The sequence below is a fragment of the Sinocyclocheilus rhinocerous genome, unplaced genomic scaffold, assembly GCF_001515625.1.
Source record: "Sinocyclocheilus rhinocerous isolate Xijiao unplaced genomic scaffold, SAMN03320098_v1.1 scaffold428, whole genome shotgun sequence".
NCBI lineage: Eukaryota > Metazoa > Chordata > Actinopteri > Cypriniformes > Cyprinidae > Sinocyclocheilus > Sinocyclocheilus rhinocerous.
In genome coordinates this window covers 326,765-337,300 of record NW_015664017.1, presented here as the reverse complement: position 1 = coordinate 337,300, position 10,536 = coordinate 326,765, and positions in this window count along the sequence as shown.

Here is a 10,536-nt window from a genome sequence, read left to right as displayed (position 1 = left end):
TCGAATTTGTCATTGTGTTTTCTGACTTGTTATAATGTTTTCTGAAATGTTGTTGTGCTTTCTGAATTGTTATTTTGTTTTTTAGACTTGCATTTGCGTTTGTAATTTGTTATTTTGTTTTCAGAATTGTGATTTGTTTCGCACTTCTCGGCCACCGTAACTAAGTGATCAGACGCAACGCTTTCTCCTGCTGGACCAGAAAACAGGTGAACGAAACCCACAGAGACACACACTGAAAGACTAGAAGATCACAGAGGAGGGAATGCAGGAAGAAAACAATTAGCAACCTCCCTGAACACCCTAGCAACCACATATCAACGCACTGGCAACCCCCTCAAAACCGTAACATTGTGGGTGTGACGGACGATTCACGCTTCAGAAAATGTAAACAAACTGGTTGCAGACAATTTTTTTAAGTGTATTAGCAATGTTTCGGTACAAGACCTTCAGTTTTCAAGCGTTCAAAAATTCCTGATTCAGAAAGTCTCAAATCTGTTGCTATTTCTTGTTTTTTTTTTAATTGTCCTGTGATTACAAAGAAAATTTTACATTCCAAATATTCCTAATAAATGAGATCATAAAACACTAAGAGAATTAGAAAAATCTTGTTTAGAATTTTTTTGTTTGTTTAGTTTTAGATTGTCACACTGCAAAGAATGGTGTTCTTCTATAATCAGTATTTTTCACATTTTTCAATTAGAATATTTAAGCGTTCTTAAAATCTGATACTTTGATTTGTGCTGTCAGTGAATTAGTCTCAGTATCTCTTGAACCAGAGTTATTACAGAGTTATCAAAACAAAAACCATAAAAAAGCATTTTCATTACTTAAAAAAAAAAAATGATTTAACTGAAATAAAATATTAAATTAAATTATTTCAGCAAGTTGCCAATGTAACGTTTCTTATTTTTATTAAGTTTAACTTGATGTACTGAAATAAAAATGTATGAAAACTATAGACATTAATAGCAAAATAGAATAAAATTAAAACAATTATAAACGGTTAGGATAGCAAAATAAAATAAAATAAATAATATTAAACAGGACAGTAAAATGAAATAAAAATAAAATAAATACCTTTGTAAAAAAAATTGTAAACAGAGAAGATAGCAAAATAATATAATCACAAACAGTTAAGATAATGAGAAAAATGGGGGAAAAAATCTTAAACAGTTGCTGAAAAACAGCACAGAAATATTGACAAAAAATGACTTTTTTGGCAGTGCTCTTTTCAGATATTTTAATGTCACCAAGTCAAACTATTTTCTCTGTCTTCAGTTTAAAGTTTAAGTGTTTTATCATTTCTGAACGTCTAGTATCTTATCTAAACATCTAATGAGAGTCTCATGGCCTGTCTTACATTTAAATCGTCACATGAAGTGTGTGTGTGTGTGTGTGTGTGTGTGAGTGTGAGTGTGTGTGTGTGTGTGTGTGTGTGTGGGCGTGTGTGACAGGTGGGTGTTCAGCAGGAGGGGCCGGTCAGGGTCACCCCCATCTGGGGAGCACAAACAAACACACACGCACACATGCACACACGATCCAAACGCAAAGCAGAAGACATCAGTCCGCTGAAGAGAGCGAGAGGGAGGGTGTTTTGCAGTTAATAATGTTTTGTGAGATGGTCAAATTGAGTTGTGTGGGCCGAGCTGGAGGGCTTTTATACAAGAACAGCTTGAGTAAGATAAACGACCCTCATTCACACACACACACACACACACACACACTAACACATAAAAATACCACACAGAAACAACGCAAGGGATCATCTTAAAAAGTTGAGCAATGAATGTGTGTGTGTGATGTTTCATAATTACATTTGCACACTTCTAATAATCAAAGTTAGGCTGCAGACCTCTCTTGTGTTTCAGGCTGTTTTCACTCTGGGTTTGATTGCTTCATCCACACCAGACCGTGACTCAGTCCATTCCCTTCGGCCCTGCAGGTCTGTTTTCACATTGTACCTGTGATGCCAAACAGAGCATGTTTGCATCATCACTGTGAGTTTCACTAAAACTTTTTTAAAAGAATTGCAGGTTGATCTCTATGCAGCTGTGAGATGTATTGTAAGTGTGAGCTGTGCAAGGATGCAAATTGTGTGTTAACATTAGTGGTTCACTTCTGCAAGTTAGACGAATTTGGTTTCATACCAATTTCAAAATGGGTTGGATTCGGGTTTAGAAATCTGTTTTCACATCAACCGACAGAAATGAACTACAATGAAAATAAAATTAAAATTAAATGCATTTATAATAAAAATAAACAATCGTAAACAGTAAGGATAGCACAATAAAAAAAAGAAACAATAAGAACAGCTAAATAAACTAAAATAAACATTGTAAACAGTTAGGAGAGAATAAAAACATATATAAAATCAAATAAGTAAATATAATCCTAAAATATAATTAGGATAATCAAACCAATAAAATGAAAATGTAAACAAAAAAATAAACAATTATAAACAGTTACGATATCAGAAAACAAAAAATAAAATAACCATCGTAAACAGTATATATAGATAGCCAATATATATATATATATATATATATATTGGTTATGACACACACAGGATAATCGGCTTTCATTAAGTGACCTACGCTCCACACACACGGAGACTGAACACACTCCATAAACCACACATACACACCAAACATGTTTAAACACTCCACAACTAATAAAGAAACAGACTGCGTTCAAAATACAATACAATCATACTGTACACTGCATAATGCATACTATTTCATATGCTTTTTAAATAGTATACAGAGTACAGTATGCTAGTATTGCTAAATTAAAAGATGCAGTCCAGTAAACTTTAAAATGTTTAGCATTGCATACTGCATACTATTTTACATATTATTTTAATAGTATGCAGTGTAGAGTATTTTATTATTGCTAAATTCAATGTTTGGAATGTTTATCACTGTATTTTTCACATGCTACTTTTAATAAATAGTATGCAGTATGCCATGTACAGTATTCTAGTATTGCTAAATTAAAAGTAGCATACTTTATTTTAAAATTGCATACTGCATACTGTATCATTGCATACTGCAACTATTTCACATTCTACTTGTAATAAATAGTATGCAGTGTAGAGTATGCTAGTATTGCTAAATAAAGCATACATGTACTATAAAATAGAATAAATAATACACTCTAAAAGTAGTTCACCCTTTCTACTTAGAATAATAGTTCAGCCTTTCTAGCCAGAATAATAAATGTATATTCAAACTTACAACTATATTTTTAGGATTTGATTCTACTTATTCAGACTTTTAACTATATATTCAAATGAACTTCTATACATATATATTCATGATTTGTATTTATATATTCAGTTTTTTTATCTATATATTGCAACTTTCATGTATATATTCAGAATTATAAGTACATATTCACAATTTACATTTATATATTCAGACTTAAAATTATATATTCAGATTTACTTATATATATTAATGATTTACATTTTTATATTACAATTGGCGAGCAATAGGGTATATGTCGAACGTCACCTGACCAAACCCGGAAAACAGGTCTCATCGCTTCCACTTATCGGAGAACGTGTTATCAGCCGTATTAAATAATAGCGATATCTATGGACTTTTAAGATAATCAGTTAAACTAGCTAGCTATTTTTATTGTTGACTTTTTATTCAATTTTTATATCTAAGTGTTAATGAAAAGAATAAAATAAAATAAAACTTTTAAATATCATTCCGCATATGTGATGGGTTATGATCATCATTGGTAATCTTCTTTGAAGGCATCTTGAGTAAAACTGCTTCATATTTAACGAAGCATATGCAAAACGCTTGAACCGGAAGCGACGAGACCCGGTTAACAGAATACTGAAGTCTGTTGCGCATAACCCCTATTCCAGCTGCAGTGTTGAACCGATTCCCCATTGAGAGTCTTCACATTATCCTGTCTTCTCGTGCATTTGTAAATAATACACTCTAATAACAGCTTATGTTGCGCCTTCCGCTATGCCTACGTCATACGCTCAAACGCCTTGTTGTGAACACGCCTGCTTGAGTGACCGGAAGCTGGAGATTACAGTTTATACATTTTTAAATATCAATATTTTTCTTACACTAACGCATCGTTTTGCTTCAGAAGGCCTTTATTAACACCCCGGAGCCATGTGGAGGAGATTTATGATGGATGGATGCACTTTTTTCGGCTTCAAAAACAGGGGCACCATTCACTGCCATTATACAGCTTGGAAGAGCCAGGCCATTTTTAAATATAACTACGATTGGATTCGTCTGAAAGAGGAATGTCAGATACACCTAAGATGCCCTGAGGGTGAGTAAATCATGGGCTAATTTTCATTTTTGGGTGAACTATCTCTTTAATCTTTTCTACACAATTCAACATGACTGAGAGGGATAGGGAAACTGTCAACAACATCATCTGTTTACAAATAGTGATTTTATTGAGATTTGTATCGCAGCAGCATGTCATGGAAAGCAATAATTACAATAATTAATATAGTACAATATCTGCATTGATACATGTACAGGATACATAGGCATACTGTTTTCATAAAAAAAAGCAGTAAGAACATCTGCCTATATTGACATGCCTAATAATAAATATATATTTATATTGAGATGTGGACTATATATTCAGATTTGCATTTATATACTCAAGATTTATAATCACATTCTGATTTACAATTATATAGTCAGAATAATAACTATACGGTATATTCATAATTTACATTTATATATTCAAACTTACAACTATATTTTCAGATTTAATTCTATTTATTCAGACTTTTAACTATATATTCAGATTAACTTCTATACATATATTAATGATTTGTATATATTCAGTTTGTATCTATATATTCTGACATATCTATATATTGCAACTTTCATATATATTCAGAATTATAAGTACATATTCACAATTTACATTTATATATTCAGACTTAAAACTAGGCCTATATATTCAGATTTACTTCTATATATTAATGATTTACATTTTTATATTACAATTTGTATCTATATATTCAGACATAACTATATATTCAGATATACATTTATATAGTTAGATTTAAATATATACTGATTTATATATTCAGATTTCAAAATATATTCTGATTTACTTCTATATATTCCGAATTATAACTATATACTCAAATTTACTTCTATTCAAAATGTACATTTATATATTCAGATTTTATATAATTATTTCCTGTTTGTCACTCAAAATTTGAAGGAATATTGGCTGTAGGTATACCACTGTTCCACTAACATGTTTGACACAATAACCAAGGCATTTCAACAAAAATCTTTATTTTGTGGACAACACAGTGATCAAAATTAGAGAACAGTAACCACTGTAGCAGGGTTTGTAGGGTTACAGCTGTCAGAAATTAGTAGGAAGTGTAGTGGCCCTCACATTGAATGACTTCAGCACATCTGCGGCTGCAGGATATCACTAGTTTCTCACACTGCGCTGGTGTGATCTTGGTCCACTCTTAAACTTGCTCTCATCACTAAAGTGAACTTTGGACCAGTTCTCCTCTCTCCACACAACATGCTCCTCAGCAAAGGTTAGTCTAGCCTTTTGATTCTTTCTGCTGATGAGAGGCTTTGTCACTGCAGAGTGCGCTTTCAGTCCAACTTCTCTTAAACGTGCCGAGACAGATCCTTACCCTGTTCAGCACTGAACTGGCGAGCAATTCCAGCTGCAGTGTTGAACCGATTCCCATTTTGAGAGTCTCCGCATTATCCTGTCTTCTCGTGCATTTGTTTTACATGGACAATCAGCCTTTTGCGGGACCTGAATGAATTAGTGTCATTGTAAATCTGCAATAGTTAAGAAATCACAGATTTGGAATGACCAACTTCTCTTGCGATGGTTGAAAGGGTCATCCCTTTGGCCTTCATCTGGACAACCTGCTATCAAGGGTTTCAGTTATCTTAGAGTGGCCCACCATCTTGCAATCTCAGTGAAAATTGGAGGAATGTTGCCAGTTAAATAGGGTTTTTCGTATAATTAAGCAAATTAGCACCAGGTGCCAAATTAACACCAATAACTTGGAGGTATCTGTAAGTGTTCCCAAATTTGGATCAGAGTTCTTTTTCAAATATCTCATTTAAGTTTTTTATACTGTGCTCAATCTCACTATATGACGGTCTTGTGACTGACATTAAGAGCTTCTCATCATCCACTTCAACATTTCTGAAAACAAAAAACAGATTCTCGTATTTAAAATATTCTCTTCGAAACATTTCTTCCCTGATTATCTTCATTAGCCGTGTATTCTTCTTCAAACACATGCATGCATTCTCTCTTTTCATCTCCTTTGTTCTGTTCATTCAGGCAGTGCGGTATTCTTTCTGTTCAGTGCATGGCGGACAAACCAGCCGAGCACTCAACCATCACAGACCAGATGCACGTCCTCCATCGCTCTACATCCATCCGTCTGTATTCTGTCTGCCTCTCATTTCTCAGCTCAGTGCTAAAGCCCTCAAGGTGTCTGTGTGATTTATTGACTTCAGGTGTTGTTACATCAGAATAACTGGTTCCTGATCAGTTCCTGATCAGCTCCATTTGTGAATACTCTTGAAGATTTTGAATGCAAGAATCAATAGGTCTTACCTCATATCAGACTTATGCATGAAACATGCCATTCACTGTTGAAATGATTCAAGTTTGTCTTTTGCTGGAGGGGTTAATGGAGCAGAAAACTCAAACTGCAACTGGATTCCTACTGCGACACAAAAAAAAAGGCTTTTAAATCCATATCATTGACATGTATTCCTCACTAACATGATTGACCTACTCAGAAATACAGAAGAACTGCTTTTTTTCCAAAAAAAATAAAAATAAATTAAAGCTTATGCTTTTAAAAAAGGCTAGCTTTTTCTCCAGTTGAAATGAGATGTATGACCAATTTGATTATACTTATATTTGAGTTCAGTTGCTGCCTTAAATGTTTAAGTTGAAATAATTTGATTTTTTTTTTTTTTTTTTACAGTAAGTGCATGTAAAAGCTTCAGGTGGATGTTTATGTTGGACATAATACATGCAAAAATGTTTTTCTTACATGTTTATAGGTGATACAATTAAAATGCTAAGCTTCATTCTTGTGCATTACAGAAACAAGTCAGTAAATTCTGGGACAGTTGCAGGTAAATAAATATACAAAAATTACGCTCCCAAATTTCCAATAAAAGTAATATAGTAGTTTTGGGAGGGACGAATATCCTCGTACAGGACTCGTCCTCAGGCTGTGTAAATCTCTATAACCATTCGATATATTCATCTCCCACAGATTTCATTGTTTCTCTGAAATGAACGTTTCCAAATATGGCTTTATTTCCAGCATTCAGATTTGTATTAGGGTGAAATTATGATGCATGGATCAGACAGTTGATTGAAACACCAGAGGGCTTTTTAAAATGTATTAATATGTCTGCACACAGCTGTTGAGACAGACATGACTGATGTTTCTGATAGATTTGAGGTTGTAAAAACTGGAAATGCTTGGATCATGTGATGAGCCTGAAAAAGGTTTTTATTTCTTTCCTTGAATAATTTTTACTGTCTGAATTGGATTGATTTGGGATTATTGTTTATGAACTAGCCAGGACTATGCTTTAGTTTAGAACTGTTTGCATCCAAATTGCATTAAAAGACACATCATTTGGTATCATTGATGGTAAATTTGAATATGCATAAATAGAATTAAAGAATTATCAGTGAATAAAGACTTAAATCTGTGTCTTTTCCTCATGCAAAGCTATTGTATGATTTCAGAAAACTTATAGCGCACAAGTCCTGTTTACATTTGACAAGATCAAGTTATGGGACCGTGGGTTATGTTTTTCCATTACATTCACTCCTCAAAAAAGTCAACCAATTTCAACTTTACACAAGATTCAAGAAGACAAGATTGTAAAACAAAAATGAGTTGAAATGGCTTGTGCAGTCAATTTGATTATACCTAAAAATTTAAGGCAGCAACTTAACTTACGTTTTTAAGTTGAATTAATTGGACACTTTTTACAGTGAGTTTGGAGAACTTACTCAAAAGGTATCTGGAAAAAGTATAAAAATGAATTAATATATTTGCATTAAATAAAATACAAAGCAAGTGTCATTTAGTTTAAAGGAAAAAAATGCAACTTTTAAGATTTTTAAATTAGAAAACTATAGTTCTAGACAAGAATTGCAACATGAGCATGTTTTTCTCTTCTAGGATGTGTGTGAGTTTAACGAGAACTGACATCTACTACATATTTGATACATGTCTAATGCAAAAGCGTTTTAAAACTGTGAGACAACCTGCTAAACTCAAACCAGAGTTCCTCCTCATTAACCTTGCTAATGTCGCACCATTGCATCATACAGTATGAATGCATTGAATCTGACTTAGAATCAATGCTTTAGTCTCAGTGCGAGAGGAAACAGATGTTAAACAACACCAGCGAATTCACGGGCTATTACTTTACATTTAATAGGCTTTATTTAATATTTAATGGGGTGACGGAGGACGAGAATTATTAACGGTCTAAATGTCATTTGCTGTGTCAGTTTGGCTTCAGGGCTGTGAGGATTTTCTATCAAATTGAGTTTTTCCACTGTGGCCTTTAAACTCCCGTGATCTTCACATTGCCTCATTCTGTGGTGCTTCAGCACAGATAATAATAAAAACATAGTAGGTGTTTTTAAATGCACTATTACTTACCGGCGTCAATTCATATTACTCCACCGCTTCTCTCAAAGTCTCTTATTTATTATTGAAAAGCACATACGGCCCTTATATCACTTAATTCTACTTTGCTGCTTTATATTTCTGGTTCTGTCTGTGTTCTTCAGTGACAGGTCTCGCTCTGTGCTGAAGTCTGGAAATTGATAACGCGCCGGAGACGCGCAATAAAAACGCCGCCCGCGGGCGCGACACCCGGATCCCCTATTATGCAAATACGGGGGTAATTTTAAAGACAAATCGTTGGCTTTTATTCCCATATATTTCTGTTTTATACGTCTCGGTTTCTCCGGAGAATAAAACATTTAATGTGTCGAGCCCAATGATGGATCTGACCTTCAATCATTGCAGCGAGGGCTTTATATGAAGAGAAGAAAACAAAATGCAAGAATTTCGACCCTAACTTTTGCGCACACTAATTGTGAAAAATATCGGCAATTAAATTCTGAAACCTGAGATCGTGATTAATAGCGGATCAAATGTCCAGATATTCAACAGTACACACATGAATACGCAATTCATACAGAAATTAACTGAATGCATCTTATCTATGAGGAGCACGTGTTAAACTTTAGAATTAAAGTCATATTGATATTTTGTGGGTCTTAAAAGTATCTAAAATATGTGTCTGGAGATTATAAAAAAAGGAAAAGCCTTAAATCTAATTCTTAATTTAAAAAAATTGCATTTTTTATTTTTATTTTTTAGCAGTGAATTAGTATCTGAAATTGGTTACTGATATCTTATATCTGAAATTGATTTGATTTGAATGTCGCAACCAAAAATGTTGGATGAAAATGGTTTAAAAAGTTTTTCGGAAAAGAAAATGATGAATCCAACATTAATACAAAAGATTACATTTCAGAAACTTGGCACGTGTTTTAAAGTAGATTGTTCTAAGATTTCTCCTTTTTAATCATCTAGGCATGCTTATTTATCATTGACTTTTAATTGATATGTTAATATTTTTGTATTTGGGAATAATTTTAATAATTAGATCAATACAGATGAACAGTAATAAATAAAACATTTTAGAAAAGGGTATTAAAGAGGTAGTTACATTGTTGGAGCAATTAGAAAAATCACATATAGGCCTCTATCCTCACTCGGTCATCTGATGGATCAAACCTCACGGGACACCGCTGAGAAACGGGATGACCGGTGATATCGTTCAGGAGCCGATTACACGACAGCGAAGAGCTCAGAGCTTCCTCAATCAATCAATCACGAGAGAGAGAGAGAGAGAGAGAAAGAGAGAGAGAGAGAGAGAGAGAGAGATGGCGGGGGTCCATTACGCAGATATGATCAGAGTAACAGCCACCAAAAACAATTCAGTTCGGATGAATGACCAAAGATATACGACGAAAAACTGCTTTACAGTGTCAATAAATGTTTGACTAAAAGGAATCTCAAGGAGAAGCAAATGTCGCATAATTATATGCTATTATCGCGCGTCTAACAGCAAACAGGCCAAATTTGTCGCCGCGTGCACATATGGCACGGAAACGCGCCAGAAGCACGTTTAGGGGAGTCAAGCGTTTCTGCCAGAAATGTCTGAATACATTCATGGGGCGGTTTTTAAAAAAGCATTCATGTGTCAACGCTAAACTAACAGCCGTCAGTGGCGGTGTCACATTTTTAGACACCGTGTCCATTTCACTGGAGAGACTGAAGCTGAAAACTGCCACGCTAATAGTAGGCTATGTGGGAGCAAATTACGCTGATGCACCTCAGCTCACAAATGACATACTTGTTGATTTTCTGGGTTTATTAATGATACAGAGTTGTTGTTTTTTTGGGGG